The sequence below is a fragment of the Phodopus roborovskii genome, unplaced genomic scaffold (genome assembly GCF_943737965.1).
Source record: "Phodopus roborovskii unplaced genomic scaffold, PHOROB, whole genome shotgun sequence".
Lineage (NCBI taxonomy): Eukaryota > Metazoa > Chordata > Mammalia > Rodentia > Cricetidae > Phodopus > Phodopus roborovskii.
Window position 1 is genome coordinate 1,567,985 of NW_026126539.1, and position 17,393 is coordinate 1,585,377.

Consider the following 17,393-nt stretch of genomic DNA (forward strand, 5'->3'; position numbering starts at 1 on the left):
GGTTCTGGAGTGAACCGTCCCAGGAGATTAAGATGGAGACTGACAGAGCAGGACACTCAGAGTCTTCCTCTGGCCTCCATAATATATATGTATATATTATATATTATGTATATGAGTAAACCCCATACATCCACCCACGCACAAAATAAATAAATAAGTCAATGATTTCCAACCTATTCCTGCATGCATAAGGGTACTTAATATTAAGTCTCAGAATCTGTATCCCCATCACCACCAGAGAACAGATATCTCAGATTCACCCAATTCATCCTGCCTTCTTGTCTCCACTTCCCTGCTCACCGCTGAGTATAAATAGAGCTTATCATCTGCTAGCATTTGAGTCTCCTTGTTGCCTGCATCCCTATCATCCAGCCTGAAAAGACTTTGGCTCCAGCAACAGAATGCCTTGCTCTGGAAATTAAACCACCAGTCAAAGAGCATCCCTCCTCCTTCCAAACTAGGTAACAGGATGAAAGAAGGAATTCTCCTATATATGCCCTGTTTATTCATGCATCAAATAATTCTCCTGTATGCATTAAGCCCTACAACGGACATAATAGACACTGAGGGGTGGGGAGAACCCTGAATGTAGTCCCAGCCACCATGATGCTAATGGTACAGATGAAAGAGTAGGTTACAAAACCTGAAGATGTATATAAAATTGCACATCGAAAGGCAACATATATGACAGATGGAACTTGAAGCAGATAAAAAGGAATAATAAAAAGGAAGGCAGGAGGGACAGAGTTCCTGAAAGGTGTCTGGTTATACTCAGATATCAAAAAATTCCTAGTTTAAATGAGGCAGGGGGGAGGGATTATATTATGACAGACATTTCAGAACCAATAAATAATGGATGGTTTAAAACCTACTGTCAGTTATCAAAGAAAAAGGTCATCTTGGTCCATTTTCTGTGGCTATAACAGAACCTGAGTCTCAACAGTTTATAACGAATAAAGGTTTAGAAACTGGGCATGGAGACATATGCCAACATGCTAGCAAGGGGGAGAGGGTAGAAGGGGGGGTGGTGGAAAGCATGAGATCAGGAGTTCAAGATCGCCGTCAGCAAGTTTGAGGCCAGCCTGGGATACATGAGACAAGACAAAAACTAAGAAACAAAGATTTGGGGTGGGGAGGAAGGAAGGGAGAAAGGGAAAGAGGGAAGGAGGTAGTCAGTCCAGAAGAAAGGTAGGTCAGTTTATTTGGCTCCAGGTTCTGGAAGCTGAGATGTCTAAAAGCAAAGCAGCAGTGAAGGCTACAGATGCTTTACTCCAGAGAGGAAACAAAGACAGGTTGGAACATGCAAAAGGCACAAAATAAGGAGAGCAGACTGGCTTTGTGACCATCCACTCTTACAGTAAACACCCTAGTCCCACGAGACTAACCCCACAAAACCCAGCCCCACAAAAATGAGTCTAATCTCTTAATCTAATTACCTCTTAAAAACCTGGCTCAAAAGCGCTGCCACAATGGCAATCAAATTTCAGTCTGAGTTTTAGGTCAACAGACAAACCACATCCAGATCATATGAATTAACAAGGCATATTATTAATATGCTGATTAAATATACTGTGATATAATAAAGAAATTAGTTGGACCCTACAATGAGATTGATGACTATCTTAAATGCCATCATAAAGCCTTCATCCAGTAGCTGATGGAAGCAGAAGCAGAGATTCACAGCTAAACACTGAGCCAAACTCCTGGAATCCAGTTGTAGAGAGGGAGGAGGGATGAGAAAAGGAGTCAAGACCATGCTGGGCAAACCCACAGAAGCAGCTGACCTGAACAAGGGGGAGCTCATGGACCCCAGTCTGATAGCTGGGAAACCAGCATAGGACCAAACCAAGTCCCCTGAATGTGGGTGTCAGTTAAGAGGACTGGGCAGTCTATGGGGCCTCTGACAGTGGAGCCAGTATTTACCTCTAGTGCACAAATGGGCTTTGGGAGCCCATTCCCTATGGAGGGATAATCTCTCAGCCTAGATACATGGGGTAGGGCCTAGGACCTGCCCCAAATGATGTGACAGACTTTGATGACCTCTCATGGGAGGCCTCACCCTCCCTGAGGCATAGATGGGGGGATGGGGGTCTGGTGAGGGTGCATGGGAAGATAGGAGAGAGAGGGAACTGGGATTGGTACATAAAATTAGATTGTTTTCAATTTAAATAAAAATGAACTTAAAACAAATATATAAAAATATATATATGCACCATTTTTAAAAAAAAGAAATTAGCTGGATAGGGGTGTAGCTCGGTGGTGCAGTGCTTGTCTGTGGAACACAAATGCTTGGGTTTAATCCCCAACACAGCACAAAAAAAAAAAAAAGAAGAAGAAGAAGAAAAATCTTCAATAATATCAAGTAACCCATAGCAAATAGGAGAAAAGCAAGGTTCATCTACACAACGGTGGTGTCTGTCAGATCAGCAGGTTCAGCATTCCTGGGGTGGCTGATGGGAGGTCATCCCACGTCATCCCTCTTTTACAGGAATAAAATTTGGTCAGACTCGCCAGAGACCAGTTTATCAATGGTGGCAATGGTTTTGTTTTTTTTTTTTTTTTTTTTTTTTGTGTGTGTGTGTGTGTGTGTGTGTGTGTTAGGAAATAAAGCTTGCTTGAAGATCAGATGGCTCTCTGTGAGGTCAAGGCCACCCTAGGCTACACCAGATTGATCCAGTTTAAAAGAGAAACAGAGCCAAGCAGTGGTGGCTCACACCTTTAATCCCAGTACTTGGAAGTCACTTGTGTTGTAATTTTAAAAAGCAGTACACAAGAGAAAGACACCATGCAACAGAGCTTGGGTGGAGGGGAATTTTTATTGAGGGAAAGTGAGTGGGAAAAGCAGGGAGGAAGAGGGGAGAATGGCCTCTAAGGACAGGAGTGGAGGAAGAGAGAGGCAGAGAGAGAAGAAGAGACAGAGACTCAGGAAGAAAAGGAGAGAGAGAAGAAAGGGGGGGGGAGAAAGGAAGATGGGAGGTGGGCTGGGCCCTTTTAAAACATAACATAGTGAATGTGCTGAAGCTGAGGACATATCCTGTCAGAACCCCAACTACAGGCCAGTACAGATAGATACCAGAATACTAACAACACCTTTAATCCCAGCACTAAGGAGGTGGAGACAGGTGATATGATTGGGTGCAGCACAGAATATAACGCTGGAGGAGACAGGAACTCAGTGCATTCAGTCTGCGGATTAATTAGGTCAAGGTCTCTATAGTGGCTGGCTGCTCTGTTCCTCTGATCTTTCCGCATTAACCCCTATATCCGACTTTGGGTTTTTATTATAAAGACCAATTAGAATTTGTGCTACAACCAATTGTTACCAAAGTTAAAAATTAATTTACTGTATACTGGCTATACCTCTAACACACAAAAAAAGTTGTTGCTGTGACTTTGGCTTTCTGATATATGCCTAACAACAAATAAATTAACTTGAACAACTATCAATGAATGAAAATAATTTCCCAAGACCTAAGAAGCCAAATGAAAGATTGCAGCATCTGGGTGTAACATAGAAATAAGAAAAGCCACCAGGTGGTAGTAGTGCATGCCTTTGATCCCAGCACTTGGTAGGCAGAGGCAGGTGGATCTCTGTGAGTTCGAGAGGTCAGCCAGGTCTACAGAGTTCTAGAACAGGCTCCAAAACTACACAGAGAATCCCTGTTTAAAAAAAAAAACAGAAAGAAAGGAAGAGGGAGAGGGAGGAAGGGAAACAGAGGAGGGAAGAAGTGGGAGGAAAAGAAAGAAGTAAAAAAGTCACAGGCAAGAGTGTGGTGGTTTGAATGAAAATGGCCTCCACGGGTTCATAAGGGGTGGCTGTCAAGAGGTGTGCCCTTGTTAGAGTAGGTGAGATCTTATTGGAGGAAGTGACACTGGCTTTGAGGTTTCAAAGGGTCAATCCAAACTCAGTCATGCTTTCTCCTGTCTGCATATCCAGATACAGAACTCTCAGCTACCTCTCCAGCACAAGTCTGCCTGCATGCTGCCATGCTTCCCACCATGACAATAATGGACTAAACCTCTGAACGGTAAGCCAGCCCTAATTAAATGTTTTCCTTTATAAGAGTTGCTATGGCATCACCTTCACTGTGGAGTCCAGGTGGGGTGGGGAATGGGATGGGAGGGTGGTCGGGGGCATGGAAGGGAGAGGGAACTGGGATTGATATGTAAAATAAGAAAAATTACAATATTAATAATAAAAAAAGAAAAAATAAGAGTTGCCATGGTCATGGTATCTCTTCATGGAAATATAACTCTAACTAAGACAAAGAGAGTAGGAGGAAGTTTCCCATTGGTGATATCATCCCTTCTCCAAACCCTAGGCAGCAGAGCATGGAAAAACCCTCCAGGCAAACTTCTATATGCCATGTTCCAACTTACCAAATAAATTCAGTTCCATGTAATTATCAAGCCTCACAGACTGACCCTAGCAAGCTCTGGATGGGCCTCAATAGTACTACGTTTATACTGCTCCAATGCCCAGACCAATCCCTAGGGACTCAAACTCTAAGAAAACCCTAATGGGCCTACACCCTGAGGAGTCCAACACCCAGGACAAATCAGCTGAATTGGAGCTTCCATTCCTAGGACCAGCCGGGCTGACCAACCTGTAGCAAGCACACCTAGATATCTGACCCAGACAACTGCCCCAGAATCTCTAAAAGGCAAAATAAGTTCTATAGATGAATGTTTCTGTTCTGCCCTGTCCCACACTCATTTAGTCCCAAATAAACACACAGAGGTTTATATTACTTATAAACTATTTGGCTGATGGCTCCTGCTTTTTACTGGCTAGCTCTCTTAATTATTAACCCATTTCTATTAATCTGTGTGGTCTTGGCATACCGGTGATGCCCCAGACTTCTTGCTTCCTGGGCAGCTACATGGTGTCTCTTTGACTCTGCCTTTCTCTATCCCTGTTTGGATTTCCTGCCTGGCTAAATCCTACCTGTCCACTGGGTGAAGCCAGCTTTATTCATCAACCAATAAGAAAAACAAATATTCACAGCATACAGAAGGACATCCCCCATCAAAGTTCTTTAAACATATAGATACCAATTCATGACCATAAGCATAAAAACCAATCAGGGAAGCATGACACTACCAACAAAATAAAATAAAACACTGGTAGCCCAGGTTGAAAGGAGACCAGTGAATTACCTGACAAGGAAACCCAGAAACTCAGTGAACTTCAAGGAAACATAGACAAGGAAACATAGACAAGCAACTCAATGAAATTGGGAAAATAATAAATGACTAAAATACAACAGAGTTTAACAGAGATTTAACTTATTTTAAAATAATAAAATTTAAGAACTGAAAAACACAATGAACTAAATGAAAAAAAATTAAAGAACAGAGTGATCAAAAAAAGGAGGAGGGGTTCCATAAACACAGAAATCGTTCCTTGAAGATATAAAATATGAGAGGAAAGCTTACTGATTGACAGGCAGTACCCAATGAGTGAATAATCAGAGCTAAAGAGAAATATTGGAGAGAAAAGAACCCAGAAACACAGCTGAGTGTGGGAATACACACCTTTAATCCAGGCACTGGGGAGGCAGAAGCAGGGGGGTCCTCTAAGTTTGAGGCCATCCTGGTCTACATAATAAATTTCTAGGCCAACCAGGGTAACATGGTGAAACTCTGTCTTAAAAGAAATGAAGGTGGAGGGAAAGGAGCAGGAAGATAAATATTAATATAAAAATTTTCAAATGTAAGTATCCAGATAGGAAAATGTTAAATGTCCCTCTAATCAGAGTCAGCTAATAAGACTAGATATACTAAGATTATACTTAACCAAAACGTCAAAAATCAAAGGCAAAAAGAGAATCCTGAAAGCAGGAAAAGAAAGAAGTCACTCTATAAACCAGGTTGGCCTAGAACTTACAGAGATCTGCCTGCCTCTGCCTCCTGAGTGCTGGGATTAAAGGCCTGTGCCACCACTGTCTGGCTAAATTACTGATATTGTTATATTGATATTATTAGTGTAAAAATTTAAACATACAAGGATAGCATGATGGTTCCAAGTTAAAAGCTTGTACTGCTCTTCCAAAGGACTTGAATTTAGTTCCCATCACTGAAGTTTGGCAGCTCACAACTACCTATAACTCCAGCTCGAGGGAGAACCTACAATTAATGGCTGCTGTGGTCAGTTGCACTCACATGCACATATCCCACAACACACACACAAACACACACACATACATATAATTTAATAATATAATAAATTGCCGGGCAGTGGTGGCACACACCTTTAATCCCAGCGCTCAGAAGGCTGAGGCAGATAGATCTCTGTGAGTTTGAGGCCAGCCTGGTCTACACTGTGAATTCCAGGACAGCCATGACTGTTACACAGAGAAACTCTGTCTCAAAAAACCAAATAAAATAAAATAAATCTTGCCAGCCCTAGTGTTGCAAGCCTTTAATCCCAGCACTTGGGAAGCAGGAGTAGATGGATCTCTGGGAGTTTGAGGCAAGTCTGGTATCATAGAGAGTTTCAGAACTCTGTAGAGAGACTTTGTCTCAAAAAAGATGAACTAAATAAAATCTTTTTTAAAAGATAGAACTATTAAATATTAGCTGTAATAATTCATTAAGTAAAAACTATACTGGGGTTGGAGAGCTGGCTCAGAGGTTAAAAGCACTGACTGCTCTTCTAGAGGTCCTGAGTTAAATTCCCAGCAACCACATGGTGGTTCACAAACATCTACAATGAAATCTGGTGCCCTCTTCTGACCTGTAGGCATAACACCATATGCATAAATAAATATATTTTAAATGTATAATATTAAAAAGATACAGTCTGATAAAATAAAACAGAAAATGACAGAGGAATAGAATAAATTTTCCAATCACTCCTCCAAGGCCCAAGGAACAGTTCAAAAGATGAACAGAAAGAATTGAAGGGCCAGAGGTTAGGCGAGAATGCTAGTAAACAGTGTCTACTGGACATGACATCATCATTGTGCTTGTGAAGAGTTATTGTTACCAGCACAAGACCTACACAACACTGGACGCATCATCACTTTATCATATTTGGGGCAGGAGCTTACGAGGCTCCACCCTTCAAAGTGGGTCTACCAACAGTTAACGGATACAAGGGAAGAGGGAGGGTCTCATTTTCATCAGTGGTGTAGCTGCTAATAAGCTGCTCATATTCCAGGAGACAGCTGCTAACCCATGCTCATACAGGCAGACATAAGTAAACCTAGTAGTTTCCAAAACAAATGACATTAAAGTATTAGGGGGCTTGTTGGAAAGAAGGGCTTCAGTAGGAGAGAGAAGGTTATAAAAGAAAGAAAGGAAGGAAGGAAGGAAGGAAGGAAGGAAGGAAGGAAGGAAGGAAGGAAGGAAGGAAAATAAAGAGTGAAAATGCCCACAATTCAAGGTCCAAGGAGACAGCTCTGTGGATAAAGGCACTTGCTGACAAACCCCTGACTGGGAGTTCAAACTCTGTGCTCACATAATGGCAGGGAGGAACTGACACCACAAAGGTATCCTCTGCCCTACACACACACACACACACACACACACACACACACACACATCCACACTAAATAAATCTTCTAAAAAGGAAATAGTTCTTTAAATAATGAAGCTGTATAAGTTAATATGGGATGATAAAATAATGGAAAGTGGGAAATGCAAAATTATAGCTGGGTATTGTAGGATATTTTGTTTGTGATCTAACAAATAAAGCTTGCCTGAGGATCAGAACATAGAGCTAGCCATAGCAGAACACTAGTTAGCCATAGAGGCCAGGCAATGGTAGTACACACCTTTAATTCCAGCATTCGGGAGACAGAGGCAGATAGATCTCTGTTAGTTCAAGGTCACTCTGGGCTACATGAGATTGAACCTGTCTAAAAGAGTAACAGGTTCACGCCTTTGATCCCAGTACTTGGAATCACACATCTTTAATCCCAACACTAGGTAGGTGGAGACAGGAGTGATATGGCTGGGTGGAGAGAGGAATATAAGGCAGGAGACAATAGAGAAGGATGCAGTCTGAAGAAGCAGTCAGTCTGAGGATGCAGTCTAAGGACAGGATCCCCCTTTGGTCTGAGCATTGGTAGAGGTAAAAACTCTCTAGTGTTTGGCCGCTCTGTTTCTTTGACCCTTCAGCATTGACATGCTGACAACTGACACCAAGTTTCTATTATTAAGAACAATTAGAATCCGTGCAACAGGGCATATAGCCCAGTAGTGCAGTACTTGCCTTCTATGTGTAAGGCCTTGGGTGTAGTCCTCAGCAGCACTGAGGGAAAAAAGAAAGTGTGTGGCTAGTATGCTATCATTTGAATCTTTGGTTTTCTTGAAAGAAAGTCTCCCAATGTATCCCAGAGAGGCCTTAAAGTCACAGTCCTCTAGCTTCAACCTCTTAGGTGCCAGGATGGCAAGCACACCAGCATGTCCAGCCCATCTGAACACAGAAGGATATAAAATATATTATGCCGGGCTGGAGAGAAAGCTCAATGGTTAAGAACACTTGCTGCTCTTGCAGAGGACCCATGTTCAATTCCCAGCACCCACATAGTAGTTAAAACCATCCATCTCTCCAGTTCTAGGAAGAACAAATGCCCTTTAATGACCTCCAAGGGCACCAGGTACAGATTTGCTATACATATACACACAGGCAAAACATTCACACACATAAAACAAAATAACCAAACCTACAAATAAATTAATTACATCTTTGAAAAGAAACAAATGATGCTTTTGGTCTATGAAGGAGCCAGCTAAAGGGCTAAGAGATACTTTTGGGATAGAACATGTACTAACAACACTTTAAATTTTTTTCTTTCACAGCCAGGTGTTATAGCGAGGCCTGAAATCCTAGCCCTCAGAAAGCTGAGGCAAGAGGCTCAAAAGTTGAAGGGCCCACCTGGGTTACATAGGAATACACTATCAATATTAATTATAATAATAAAATTAAATAGAAGATGATAGATTGATGAGCATTATGAGCTACTCAAAATAAGAACACTTCTTTCCCAATGAATGAAAACTAACTGAGCAACAAGAATTCTATGAGAAAAAAACCTGGACCAGGTCTGAGGTGGGATTGGTCAGGACTGTGCTGAGAACTGTTGGCTTTCTGCCTTTAATTGAAACTTGGACACCAAATAATAGATTTCACATTTCTCTCTTTTGACAAATGAAAGGGAAGCCTGTACACAGTTTGTGCTTATTTTCCTCTAAAACTGTATCTTAACGATTCACTGAGTAAACAGCAAATGCCTCCAATTCACAAGCTATTTAAATAAAGAAAAGTTGTGGTTCAGAATAAAACTGTATACAAACTTCTTTCTTTCCTTCTTTCTATGATATCCATTCAGAAACTGCTCAGAAAAATATGGGAATAATCAAGAGGTCTCTATGGTGGAACAAGAAACAGTGGGTAAGATAAAAAGATAAGGAAAAGAGAGACTTTCTAACTTCACTGAACAAATGCTGATTGTTAGTGTGCACCACCGAGTCTAACTGCAGCCAATTGGCAGACTTGGTGGGAGAGAGAAACAGAGAGAGAGAGAGAGAGAGAGAGAGAGAGAGAGAGAGAGAGAGAGGGAAGGAAGGAAGGAAGGAAGGAAGGGAGGGAGGGAGGGAGGGAGGGAGGGAGGGAGGGAGGGAGGGAGGGAGGGAGGGAGGGAGGAAGGAAGGAAGGAAGGAAGGAAGGAAGGAAGGAAGGAAGGAAGGAAGGAAGGAACTCCTGGCTCTGTGTCAAGAGTTTGGAAAACACTAGTTTTAAAAATTACTAAATATGGCCAGTATAGTGATGTGTGCCTGAAATCTAAGGCCTAAGCCCTCCCAAGATTGGGGCGGAAGGATAGCCACAAGTTTGAGGCTTGCCTAGGGTACCACATAGTGAGTTAGCCAGGGCTACATAAAAGGCCTATCTCAAAAATAAAAACAAACAAAATCACTGAATGTGAATCTTGATGAGATTTTCAAAAAGAGTAAACACTACTTCCCAGCTCTTACATCTACAAAGGCCTAGGAGGTAAATGCATGTTTTTCTTTATTATTGAAAAACCAATGATTTTTTAAGTTGAAAGTTTTAAATATTTAAAAAGTCACAAAAAAAGGTATACAGTGAGCAGTTTGTTCCTTTCACTCAGCAAGCCATTCTACTAGTCTTTTGTGTTTCAGTCCAGAGACTTTTTTTCCCTCCACATTTTCTCTTCTTCTTCTAATATCAATGGTTATATGGAACCATCAACTTCAAATTAAAATAAAAACCAAAAGACTATTTCAATAACCTTAACTCCTTATATGTACTGATTATCTTTGTCTGTAAACCAATCTCTTTTGAAAACATATTTTATTTTCAATATCTCTGGTCCCACTACTGATTGTTAAGAAAGATCTATTGGCAAAAGAAAACAGGATGTCTAGAAAACTGAATAGTGCACAATTACCAGCAAATCAACTCACTTAACTTCTGTTCCTGGATTCTGGCCCCAGAAAACCCTGCATAGATGTTCCATGTTTCCACCTCGGGTAATTTCGCTGAGATTTTTATTAGCACTTCGTGGAGACCTGTTCTGAGATCCAGAGACCCCTTTACTACATCCAAGAGGCGGGAAGAAGGAAGCGGGAAGCTGAATTTGAATGTTTGATTCTCCTAGACTAGCAACAGGAAATGAAGACCAGTAAAAAGAAACCACGAGGACTTTCATTAGTTAATCAGTAACTCACATGCAACAGCACTAAATTAGACCTTCCACACTTCCAGTGCAATTTAACAGGTGGGCCCCAGCAGCTGACTAGCTGGACAGGTTAGTTAAGTTCCTTGCCAAAGACACAGCCACAGAGAAAAGGGCTACAGAAAGAGCTACTGAAAATGACAAGGTAGGCATGGAGGTGCACAACTCTAAGCCCAGGCAGGATTCAGGAGGTAGAAGGATCAGGCCATCCTCATCTAAACCTTCAGTTCTAGATCGCCTGGGCTACTTGAGACCCTTGACAAAAAAAGAAGAGGAAGGGCTTGGAACTAACTGGAACCAGACAGTGGGGAGAAAGAAGACAAAGGGGAAGTGTGTATGATATGTTATCTAGAACATAAGACTACTACTAACTTGAGCTCCAGCCCCAACCCAGCTGCAACCCAGCCCAAGGGCTATGTGGACAGAGACATTCCTGAGCCTCAGTTTTTCCAGGGATAAAGAAGCATGAAAAAATAATGTGACACAGCACTCTGCTCCATGCAGTCTGTCACACGCTCCCAGGAGACACTCCCAGCACACTGGCTTCTGGCCTCACTTCAGGTATTTTCAACAATGACCCAAGGTGATCCTGATGCCAAATTCAAAAAGCATTTTAGTAAAAACTCACCTACTTCATTCCTGTAGCAACTTTCACAATACTACCTCAAGAAAAAGAAACAGGCAAAGGTTATCTAAGATAAAAACCAAGATTTCTGTCTCGACATGTCAGAAAACAGGCATCAAGCTGGTGAAGGGTCCTCTCAGATCTGACAACAGACCAGAAGTGATTAGTGGGCTGCTTTGATGTGCCAAGAAAAGAACCTAAACATCACTCACTTCCAAACAAATAGCCAACACAGTTTATAAACAAAGTCTTGAATGTTTTTCTGGAACCAGACCTAAATTTATAATCCCCTGACCCCCAGAGTGAATCTTCTCTACTCACTGGACTGCAGAAATACTTCTGTCTGCACTTTGTATGAATTGGGGAATTTGAAAATAAAACCATCAGTGTTTTGCATAAATGTGTTCTAGTCTTCCTGAGTGGGATCATGATATAACGACACGTGGAGGTGTGCAAACCTAGTCTCAAATTCTAAATCTGTTTCCAACTTATGTATATCATAGGCAAGAAAGTAACCTCACCGAGTCTCATCAGCACCATGGGAAAACTGCAACTTCTTTGGGTTGTTATGAGTTGTAAAGAGACATATAGTACATGCCTAGTCACATGTTCATTTCCTCCTTTTCTTCCAGAACTCCTTAAGATATTTACTAGACAAGAACCTACTAGAAAATCCCTAGGTATATTAAATCTCAATCATGCCGAAATTCCTAAGTTACTAAAGGAGTCTTGTATCTATATAAACAGAAATGTTTTTTTCATGTTATACGCATGCTTGGAACCAAATATATTTTCAGAACATAAACATGGTGAGTTCCACTCACTGTCAGATACAGAGCATGTGAAATGGCTACTGTCACACCACTTTGCATCTACAATTAAACCATCTTCACAGGACTCTAAACAGCATGTTCATAGTAAGGAATTGACATCTGCTGTTCCTAGATCGCCTGAAACAGCAAAATTAAAAATCAATAGCATGGTAGTTTCATCCAGGTCTACATTTGTTAGCTTTAAGAATTTAAGAAGGTCACTTGGTAGCCTCAATCCTTAGCTTCCTAATATATGCAACACATATGGCAGAGTCATCTTTCTTTGCTCTGTAATGACTGCAAGGCCCAAGAACTTACTGTATCCAAACTGCAGGGCTGGAAAGGACATTTTTAACTTTTGCATAAACATTTCTTTTTTTGGTCACCCCTTCTTTAACCATCATGTCCTCTTCTACTTTGAAGCACAGAAGGCAGAAACTTTGATGATAATAGCAAAAAGCTGTGTAAACTTCTTCATGGGCTTCCTAAAATGCCCTTCCGATTTGGCACACCCTATCACAGCAATACTGGATTTCTCCCTAAACAAAAATGGTCACGGGTGTCAAAGACAAGCAAGTGAATGCCTGCTGAACTGTGTCTAAATGATTTTCCTTGTGACCACAGCTAGGCTGGAATAAGCCCCTGCCAGCAAGAAGAGAGGACACACTTCACAGGCAGGGAAGGCATTGTTCAAAGTAATGAGTTCTGCATCACTTGGTCCACAGTTCACAGCTGAGTCTGGTTTTCCTAGACAAAGAGCAATAACCAAATAAGGGGTGCTTCTCAGCACATCTCTGACCTTCTAATCTTTATTAAACTCCTAAGATGCTGAAGGAAAGAAGGTCAGAATCTTCCCTAACCTAGAAATGGCAAAAGCAAATGTTTATCAAGCACGGTCAGTATTTCGGTAGCGCTCTTGTAGTAGACATAAGAGATGTTAATAATCTATACTCACTAAAAGTTACCCTAACCTAAAAGTTAAACTGTTCCACTGTGTTCCTTTCATCAGGCCATAATTTTGTACCCACCCCCTTTTCCCCTCAGAGAAATAATAGTCATAATCCTTCAAGCATGCAGCCCAACTCTGTTCTTTGAAGGGAGCTGGCAGCAGGTTCATTATGTCATGAAACACGGAACCAGAACAAAGGACTGCTGAAGCACTCACCTACCTTCCCCTGGGAAACCTGAACTGAAGGCTTCTTGTTTCTCCCACACTAAGCACTGTACTAAGCACAAGTCTGAGGGCTGTGTCAAAGTACACACACACACACACACACACACACACACACACACACACACACACACACAGGATAATCTTATTTTATCTAAAATGCTTTTTAAAAAACACTCATTTTTAAATAAGAACTTAACCACTGGTTTTGGTTAAGTTTTTTGGGGGGAGGGGTTTATTTGAGCCTAGACTTCTAATCAGCACCAAATTAACTATTCTCTTAAGAAAACCAAAAGTTTCAATGGAGATGCAGCTAGTGGCAGGGTGCTTGCACACCACATGTAAGGAGCTGGGGCTGATGTCCTGCACCAGGGGACAAAAGAAAACCACCAGAGGTAGCGGAAACCAGAGCTGCTTTATAATTATCCCAGAACTCAGAACTCTTAATTTACTGAGGCCAAGAAACTGAATGTATTCATCTTGCTTACATATAAGTTCTCAATAAACATTTGTTGGCTAAATGAATGAATTAGACACAGAATATTTTATTAAGAATTTTCACGACTATGCCATACCACCCTGAACTCACCCAATCTCATCTGATCTCAGAAGCTAAGCAGTATGGGGCCTGGTTAGTCCTTGGATGGGAGAAAACCTGGAGATACCCGGTGCTATAGGCTTTAAACAAACAAACAAAACAAAACAAAGAATTTTCACAAGGGCAAGGCATGTAACCTGATAATAAACAGATTTTCTAGCATGCAAAAGTGAAGACTTGGGTTCAGTCCCCAGCAACACACACAAACACACAGTACTCTATGTTATAAATCCTTTATCATGCCTGTTTTTATAACTCTATATAATCATGCGTACGACTAATTTTCAAAATAAATGTACTTGAAGTCAATGTTGTGGAAAATAGGGCAAACAGAAGCCAGGATTTTTAACACACTTTATTACAAGACACTATAAATCTGGCTCTGCCCACCAACCTCCCCTCCCTTGGTCTCCTTCCCAGCCTTCCTCCAGGCACTCCCAATCTCATTATCCCATGATCTGCTAAAACTGCAGTTTACCTCCCCAGAACCAGCAGAAACACAAGTCACTGAGAACCAAGGAATCAGAGTCACCAAATAGGGTCACAAAGTACTTGAACCTGAAAATTAAGTTTTTCTAAATTTCAATAGAAGAGTATTTTTAAAAAAATATATATTAGAGCTACATGAGTTGTACAATGTCTAGACATTGATGAGAAAAAGGATGAGGGAGAAAACTTTATTTGAATGTTATTTACCGATTGTTAGAAAGTAGTATGCTGGTGTCACTGACTGCCATTTGTTGTTGGCACTAGATGAAATCATCTTAAAAGTTCTGGTATGACTAAACACCCGGTATTCTGGAATGCATAGTGTTCAATGCACAATCCTTAATTTACTTCATTCAAGTTATTTTAGGACATATTTTGTCCCAAGAAAAGTAACTCATTTTAAACTCTTATTAACAGTTATGTGCACTCTAACTGGTTTATTTAATAGAAAGTAGTTTTCAATCATGCTGCAAAATAAGGTTGCATTCTAAGAACTAAGAACGCAGAGAAACTAGAAGTTACAGCGCCAACTGGGAACCCTGAAGATTTGTAGTTTGCCAAATGCTCGCCTGAGTGTAAACAAATGGAACTTAAAGGAGGGCAGGGGGTTTTCAAGACACAATTTGAAGAAAATGACTCTCAATAGACAGCTTAGGAAGACGAGTCAGCAGTAAGGCGTCTTAAAACATTCATTTTCTGAACAAGATCATAACCACAGCCATAAGCCAAAGGCGGCGCGCATCTGGAAAAGCAAAGCCTCTGCTGCCATAGAAAGCCTTTGTTTGCAGTCACCGGTATTTTTACCCTAGTTCATTTGGAGAGCATGGGGCTCTGTGCAGTATAAACCCGGCTGTGTGGTGTAGAGGACGCAGGCGCTACGGGGTTATGGGCACACTGCGGAAAGAAAACTCAGATCTGTCCTCCTAAGACCCAAGGCCGACTAAATTTAAAAAACAAAAACCTCACCAGGAAGTAAAGTCTTATTCATCTCCTCTTTCATAGGATAAAAGGAGGAAACCTGAATGTTCCAATAAGCAGCTTCTCAACATTATTGTCCTTCCTTGATCAATAGGAAAGGCAGGAGAGAAAAAAGTTTTATGTTTTCTATTTCACGCAGTTGATCATCACTTCAATGCTAAACTCTTAAAGGAAAAATGATATCGTAAGTTGATGCCAAGCTAAAAAAAAAAAAAAAAAAAAAAAAAAAAAAAAAGTCTAGAGAAGGAGAGGGTTCCATAGTTTATCAAAGCAAGACAGGTCTGCTAGTCAAGTGGCGTCTCCGACCCAGCGCTGTTGCCAAGGGATCCCGCGCAGGCGCGGAAAGCGCCTTCGCAGCCCGGGCGTCGCTCCGGTAACCTCCGAATTGTCCCAGGAAAGGGCAATTGGAGTAAATCCTCCTCGCGCCTAATGCCAGGAGTTTTTTGAACCGTGAGACTCGCGCGTGCAATTGAAGGCGCGCTCCCGTGACTGCAGAGCTGCTCTGCCGGCAGCCAGAGGGTCCGGGAGCCCTCGTGGGATCAGCCCAAAGCGATGCCCGACCCTCCCAAAGGCTGGACTTCTGCAACCAGGGCAGGGAAGGCGAAAGGTTAGGTCTCGCTCAGGCACTCAAGCCCACACGCTCCATCCGGAGCCATGAGGTACTGTGGTCCAGTTCATCGCCCGGGGCATCCTGGCACACTGCACAGTCCACAGAGCGCGGGACTGGGACTGAGACTGCCCAGAAAGAACTCCGCCACCTGCTCGCGCGACGCTGGAGAAGCAGTCCGGTTCTCCTCTTCCTGCTCGTGTCCCTCTCCCTACCCCCCACCCCCACCCCTCGAAAGCACTGACCTCCTCAGCTCTGAGTGTACCGCGGATGAAGGACCCTCGGAGTTTTTTGTCACCGGCACAACCTCGTAAATGCTGGAGTGATCTATCTGCTAGTGGCCCGGTGAGACTCCAATCCCAAGCACCTGCCAAAAGGCAAAACAGGCCCCGAGATGGGCACCACTCCACACCAGCCAGCAGAACCCGCTGAGGAGCTCGGTGCAGAGACCTGCGCTGCCGCCAGAACCTGCTTTCTCATTCAAATCCTCAGGCTCTCACTGGAGCCCCCTCCCACCTAGCCCGCAGCTCAGAGCAAATCCGGAACTGGAGCGCGCGTCAGTGGACTGGAGCTTCTGTAACCTCTGCTGCCCCAGCAGGACCGTAATCGTTGTTGGGGGGAGGGGGCATGAATTGGACCTGGACCCCTTGACTTACACCCTCCCGAATGGGCTCCCTGCTAGGCACAGGCCAGAACCTCTGGGAATAAAGATCTTATGTTCTCCTCCGCAGCAAATTTCGAAGAATCCCAAACCAGGGCCACCCCCGGTAGAGTCTCGGTTTAGGTGGTAGATAAGGGAGCTGCAGAAGCCAAGTTGGAGAGTGCAGGGAAAGTGAACTGAGCATTGCTCTTACAAAAGAGTTTGAAGCACTTCTAAAATTAAGTTCCAAACCACCCATTCCTCCCCCCCAACCCCCCTTGCCCTTTTCCCAATAAATATAGCGTCTGATAATAATGGTAAATTACGGCGATCCATTTTGAGTAAACTACAAATCAAATTGAAGAACGGGGAGTGTAGGCTATAGAATGTTTTGTTATCTCCTGGTCTCTTCCAAATGCCCCTCGGTTCCACCGCTAGCGGGCTGAAGAAGCTAATGTGTATATCGGTGTCAGAGGGACGTTTGCACCCAGGAAGTGTTCAAAAGTTGATGAAAGATGAGCTCCCCAACAGTGGAGATGGACCAGCGTGGTACAGTGTGATCCGGCTACAGGATTCCAGGATTTGCATTTATTCAACCTGCCCTATTGTTAGTTCAAAGCCTGGCTAGGAGGAACTATGGATGCAGCTCCTCGCGCACCTTTCAAAGTAAAACTTTCCTCCAGTAAGAAAGCCAGAAGCGCTGGCATGGCAGCACAGGGTTGTCTGAGCCTAGTGACAGCGTAAACAAAAGTTTTGTTTTTCAT

General features: G+C 42.5%; 1 protein-coding gene across 1 annotated transcript in view; it reads right to left on the minus strand.

Moving 5' to 3' along the window:
* Positions 1–16,420, minus strand: part of Plch1 (phospholipase C eta 1) — a 202,996-nt gene extending 186,576 nt beyond the window's left edge. The window contains exon 1 of the mRNA XM_051198667.1: positions 16,235–16,420. The gene's annotated coding sequence lies outside the window, so the exon portion shown is untranslated. The remainder of the gene's footprint in view (positions 1–16,234) is intronic.
* Positions 16,421–17,393: the final 973 nt, after the last annotated feature.